This window comes from Accipiter gentilis, chromosome 10 (genome assembly GCF_929443795.1).
Source record: "Accipiter gentilis chromosome 10, bAccGen1.1, whole genome shotgun sequence".
Lineage (NCBI taxonomy): Eukaryota > Metazoa > Chordata > Aves > Accipitriformes > Accipitridae > Astur > Astur gentilis.
Genome location: NC_064889.1, coordinates 29,570,160 through 29,576,730, shown reverse-complemented (window position 1 = coordinate 29,576,730; position 6,571 = coordinate 29,570,160).

Genomic DNA, 6,571 nt, shown 5'->3' with positions numbered 1-6,571 from the left:
CGGGGAGGTTTTTTTTTTTTGGGGGGAGGCTGCTTGTCTGTCTGTCCGTCTGTCTATGTCTGTCTCGGAGCGGTTGCCACAGCGGAGTGCGAGGCTGTAGGAAGCCGGGATGCTTCCCTGGGCAGGATCCGGCTCCTGTCCCGCGGCTGCAGCGCTGGCAGCTGCGTGTTTTTTCTAAGCAGATAAGTAACGGCGGGGTGGGGGGGCTGGCAGGGAGCTTCCCTCTCCCAGAGCTGCGTGGGGACCGGGCGGGGGCATCGTCAGCGACGAGGTTGCAGGGAGAGGACAGAGAGCTCTGCGGCATCGGGGGGCTACCCTCACCCCGGCGGAGGCGGGTGGTGTAGCCCCGGACAGGGATCCGTGGGACAGGATTTGGGGAAGTGGAGGGGGACATCATCTCCGATTTTCACTGCACGGCCGCGTCCAGGAAAGCGACACCTTTGCAACTTGCTCCTGCGATGGCAACGTGATTCTGGCTCTTGGGCTGGAGTTTTTTAGCACCTGAAAGCCAAGTTCTGTGGAACTGAGCAACTTCACGCTAAATGGAGGGTGAGATTATCCAAAATCTTAGGTGCTCAGAGAGGAAGGGCTGGCTGCACTCCAGTACGGCAGCCTTCACTCATGCCTCAACCACAGCTAATCTGTTAAAATAAACCTCCTCCCCCCACCCCCAACAGTCCCCACAGGAGACCTGCACACTCCTGGGAGTCTTAAGCACTAGCACCAACCTCTCCATCACCTCTCCCCTCTTCACGCACCAGCTCCAAACTAGTCCTGCTTTGTTGCAGAGACGAGGGAATTCGGCATCCAGCCACCAAAACTGTAAATCTTGGGAGAAAAGAGGGAGAGAAGCGTGCTTGGCTCCTTCCTCCTGGCAAGCACAGGCGTGTTCCCTGCAGCACAGGCTCTGGCTCCTCCGCACTGGCGTAAGTGGTCCCATCACATGCATTAGCCAGCAAGTGGGAGTTCAGAGCACTCTGTGGGGGCGTGGGGGGGAGATGGGCCAGCGGCTGAAACGAAGCCCCTGGCCTCACACCCTGCTGAAGCCCCTGTTTCAGTACATGCCTGCACGCCCCGTCGCCACGCTGCCGAGCCAAACTCTGCTCCGGCAGCCCCGGCTCTGCCTCCCGCAGGTTTGCCCAGCCTGGTTTCAAAGGATACCATTTGCCCTCCCCTCCAAAAAATACCCACCCATTTCTCTGCTGCTGCCACCCCCTCCCCCTGCGCCCTGTGACGCTGCTGCCTGCCGCTGCACGTGCCGTCGGGAGCCAGTGCCATCCGTGACTGCAAGCCCCAGAGGACTAAAACATCTGGACCAGCATCAGTACATTCCTCACTAATGAAGCTATTTTGGGCTGTCTTGCCTCTGTGAGTTGAGCGCCTGTGCTGCTTGCAGAGCAGAAGGAGCCACCATGCTCGGGGCTGCGCAAACGCAGAGCGAGAAGGGTCTCATCCCCAAGGACTGCGATCTAGCCTGCCGTTAGAGACGATCTGATTGAAGTTTGTAGGTCTGAGATCTCAGCTGCTGCGTCTCTGGATAAATTATCTGACTCATTCCCCCAAAACGGAGTGGGGAGGTGCACAGTGGTGAAAGGCAGCCGGGAGGTGTGGGGGTTGCATACTGCACCCGAGCTCCTCTGCGAATGTGGGAGAGCAAAACCACCTCAGCTCCAGTTCTGAAAACGGTGCCAAAAGCAGCTTTTTAAGCACGGGAGAAATATCTGAAACTCAAATCAGGGAAAAGAGTAGCCTGAGGGTAATGAAGCCTGTTTTGGCTGAGAGTTGCAGATTGGAAACAGTGGAAGAAGCCCAGAGAGAAGAGCACATCACTCCCATGCTCCTCAGACACTTCTCTTCTTGGAAAGGTGCAACATCCAAATGGAGCAGGGCTTTGGAAAAACGTGCTATCATGGCAGCTCTGCTGCTGGGGGACCATGCTGTCCCAGGGGGCACGGTGAGTTCTCGTGAAAGCACTGGAGACAAAGGTCCCCTCTGCCCCTTCCATCAACCAGAGGTGCCGGGTGGTGACTGTTCAGGCCAGGAGAAGAGGAGGTGAGAAAGTGAAGATGTTCACAGCAGAGCCCTTGAGGTTTTGCTAGGGAGACGGCATCACCGCCCGGCCTGGCGCAGGCCGGAGAATTGCGCAGTGCTCCCCATCAAGGGGCTCGAAAGCTGCCCGGCTGCCCCAGCTCAGTCTCCATATGAGTGTGGCTAGCAGTGGTTGTCACGGCCTAAATAAAAGCAGGCGCCACAATAAATTTGAAAAATGTTTTGTGTACAAACGAGGTTCGCCACCGGCTGTGCTGGGAATACCGTAAGATTGACGGGTTGTATAAACACTGGGTAAAAAAATGTGGATTTCTCCCTTTCAATCTATTCCATGGGATCACTTAAAACTGTAATGATGCTTCAGCTTGAATTTCTAGAATAAAGTAATCAGAATTCAGGAGGGAAGGTGGGGTTTATATCACTTCAGGGGGTCCAGATGCTAATCTGACAAGGCAGTGACGACTTTGAGGACTTTGCTGAAAAGGGTCTAGGCCTCCTTTGACTGTGTCTGTGGCATCACCTGAACCAACACATCATGGGCCCTGCCACCATCGGTCTAGCATACATGTACACCATCTCCTTCCTGGTGTTAGCCCCAGGCCAGGTGAATGAAACCACTCTTCAAACAAGCATTTTCAAGCTACACAAAAAGGTCAAGATTTTCTCTGTATGTCTTCTTGTGGATGAACTTGTTTAACCCCAAGATTTTGCTCTGTCATCACAATTTTAGGGACTCGCTTCCTGTTCCCTACCCTGGTGATGGACACCATTAGCGAAGGAGGATTTGAAATGCAAAGAGGAAGGGGCAGAAATCTCCACTGCCATCAGTGAGCCCACAGTTCACATCGGGCTGGGAACAGAAAAATGGGGGAAGAAATCCTGGTTTCAAACAACTGTTCAACTAGGGAAAGGAGGAGAGCAGTATATGGTTTGACTCGCATTTTATGGGGAACTTACAGTGCTCCCCAAACAACACACGTGCACATATATATAAAAATACACCCACCCACAGAGAAATAACCATCTAAAGAAGTATTTCCAGCTGAAAGGTTGGGGGAAGGCTCTCCACCTTGAGAGCACGTCCTCAGCTGGCAGTGAGAGCGGGGCCCAGAGGGCTGCCAGGATCTTGCCCTTTCCCCGGCACATGGAGGGATGTGCACCGAGCGTGGCTGGGTCTCAGCCAGGCGGCCGAGGAGGAGGGGGACGCCGTGCCCCAGGAAGAGGTGCTGCTGCGGGTTACTGAGCCACACAGCTACTCCACGGCAGGGCTGCAAAGGAACAGGCCTTTTCTCCAGTGTAAAACACTGTTTGTATCAAAATGCACTGAGGGAGGGGTTTTTACCTTTTCTGATAAAACTGGTGGAATGGCTATTTGAAAAGCCATTGCAAGCAGGAAAAAAACCAGAAGGGAGACATTTAAATTCATCAAACTTCTAAAACAGGAGGTCTAATACATCTTGGAGACATTTACTTACTTTTCCTGACATTTGTTTTCCACCAAACCAAGAAGAATGTATGAAATATTTTAGTCCTGTCTGCATTCATGCCCCAAAACCAACTTCATCCAATTTTTTACTCTCAACTCCAAGCCAGTTGTCATCACTGATAGAATCGGGCTGAAATCACTGGAGAAAATCCCACTGGCTTCAATCAACCAAAAATTTACCCAGAAACCAAAAATAAAAAAAAAAAAACCCTATGGAGCTTCCCAGCTGGGACACGACTTGGTGTCAACTTATTCAGATACTTTGAGAAATTGTGATTCATGCTCGTCTCCTGCATGCTGACAGCATATGAAAGGACCCAACCTGTTGTGAGGTCCTGTGTTGAACCTACAAAGGATACAGGTCTAAAACACCTTTGAGCCACCTTTTTGCCCAAGCTATGGAGTTCAACACCTTTGGCTTCAGCAGTCCTAGGTCTGGCCCCTTTTTCAGTCTCCTGCAGGGTCCCAAGAGTGGCCACCGATGCTCTGAGGGTGACGATGCTCCGTCCCCTGCAGCTCCCTGCTGAGGGACACAGCGGATACTGCAAGTCTGCACAGGCTCAAAGAACAACTGGAACAAGACCATGTGAAACAAATCCATTGGGGGATATTAAATTCAAGGACAGCCCTGTCAGCTCAGGAAGTCCTTGAGATACTAATTGCTGGAAGCTGGGAAAGTAGACTGGGAAAGTATCACAGGGTGCTTGCCTTGTTCTGGTGCTTTTATCTAAGCATCTCCTGTTGGGTCTGTCAGAGGCTGAATCTGGGGCTTGCTGGACTTTGGTCTGAGCCAGCACAGCCATTTCTACAATCCCACACTGCCTAAATTTTCCTTAGCATTTTGCCAAAGTTGTCCCCCCCCGCCTTTTTTTTTTTTTTTCTTTTCATAATAGCAATGAGCTTGGTTTTTTTTCTGATTGCTGATGTTGTTTTGGGAATTCTCTCTCCCTCGAGCATAATAATCTGCATTAGTTATGCAATATGCTGTTAACATGTTTTTTGGCAAGCTCTCATTTCACCCAAATTCATATCAGATTCCTCCAGGACATTCAGTGATTTTTCTTTTCTTAGACAACAAAAACACCCAAGCCTCCTTTCTGAATAACTTCTTGACAGACTGGCCTTGACTGTTCAACTGGATCCTGGACAGACATGAAGCTTAGCTTCAATGCTGTCCTGGTTTTATTAATTTATTTTCTTTCCTCTGATCAGTAAGCAATTAGTTTACAAACCCAGCTCTGCAGGGTTTTTCAGAATGGTGCAGGAGGGTGGGAATATGGCTATGGGATGCTAAGGAATTTCCACAAACTAACTTTCTCAGCAACTTGGCTGATAAAGCCGGCAATAGGCAGCAATAAAAGCAGGCACATCGTTCTTTAGACTGAAGGCATTTAAAGAAAGGAAACATCACATCAGTGTAGAAAGGCAGCCGAGGCAGGTGGGGATACTATTTAGAAGTGATCTATGAAGGCAAATCATTTAATGGTACGAAAGCAAAGGCATCTCACACATCAGAAGCAAGAAGGCAGGACAGTTGTTTAATGCACCTGGTATACATCAAAGATAGAGGCTGTTCAGCTGCAACCCCAAAACCAGCCCTGCAGGGGTTGAGCCAAGCAGCTTTACTCACCAGCAGCTCAGTCATGGGAGGCAAACCCATCCCTTTGCAGGAGACTCTGCCACAAACCATGTGTCTATTGGAATTTCACCCAACCCCCTCTCCCTAGGGACCCATTTTACAGGAGTTTTGTGGCAGGGCTGGCTCCCATCATGGGATGTGCGTAGGACATACTGTGAGAGGGGAAAAAAAAGACTCAAACTGAAGCACACATAGGATTAGACAAAGTGCTTGGGGAGGATTTCAGAGTATCAGCTACCAGAAGAAGTAACATCAATATCATCAAGTTACGGAAAACTGGTGTGGAGAGAATGAAATCCCAGAGGGACCTGGGAATTCTCTAATGTCTGGGAAATCTGCTGCAGGAAAGTGGAAAGTATTTGTGAAAGAAACTAGAGAAGCTGCAACTGAAATTCCTCTGGTCATGGCTCAAATGGAGGAAAGAAATGCATTGCCAATATCGTGTAAAGGAGCATTGAGAGGGAAGGACAGCAACATAAAATTTAGAGTCAGATAATTGTGACACCACATAAACACTGCCAATTAGGACAAAGCCTTAAAGGAATTGGGCTGGCGGGAAAGATGAGTGTTTGGGGTACTCTGAAAGCAAAATTGGAGAAAATAGGAGACTTTGGGTGCTGACTGTTATCGGTGTGCCCTCATAGTAAAACGAAGCTCAGATATTTTTTTTTATGTGACTCAAAAATGAAGGTGGAAGTTAAATGAATGTGAGGCTGTTGCTGATGCCAGGACTTTGCTGAAGTTACTTAAAAAGCCTGAGCCTTTCGGAAAGGGACTGTGGGTGCCCCACTTCCCAGCACTCAGCTGGGGACAAATTCATGGGGCTCATTTCTCAAAAAAGAAAACAGGCAGCTTTGCCTGAAAACCAGCCATCTGGAGCGGGGCTTCAAAACAGCAGAGCAGCCAAAATCACCAGGGTTTGTGAAAGCCTTCAGTAAAGGAACATGGGGAGAGTAACAGCACAAAGCAGCACAAATGCTAGCGAGGATGCTAACAAAACTGGAAGTCCCTGTGAGTTCAACATGCCACTGGCTTATTTTGGGGTGGGAGATACATGGAGAAAGGGAAGGCGTGATAAGTTGGACAGTTTTTCCTTCTGATGGTTGTATCTTCTCTTTAGAAAGGGTGGCTGCTGTCTCCGACAGGCTCTGGCTCCAAGATACACACAAAATAGAGGAAATCTATTTTTAGTCTCCATAAGACAAAAGTGCTAGTAAAAAAAAAGGTTAAAAAGACAATTGCTTCCTGTTTAGGGCTGCTGCTGCAAAGAGAGATCCTGCCAAGATGCTGAGGCTGGGGCAGGACCCTGGCACAGGTTATGGCTCTTGGGGGCTGCCCCGGGGACAGCGGGGAGGGCGGGCAGGTCTGTCTGGACCTGTGGCTGTGAGATGGAGTCC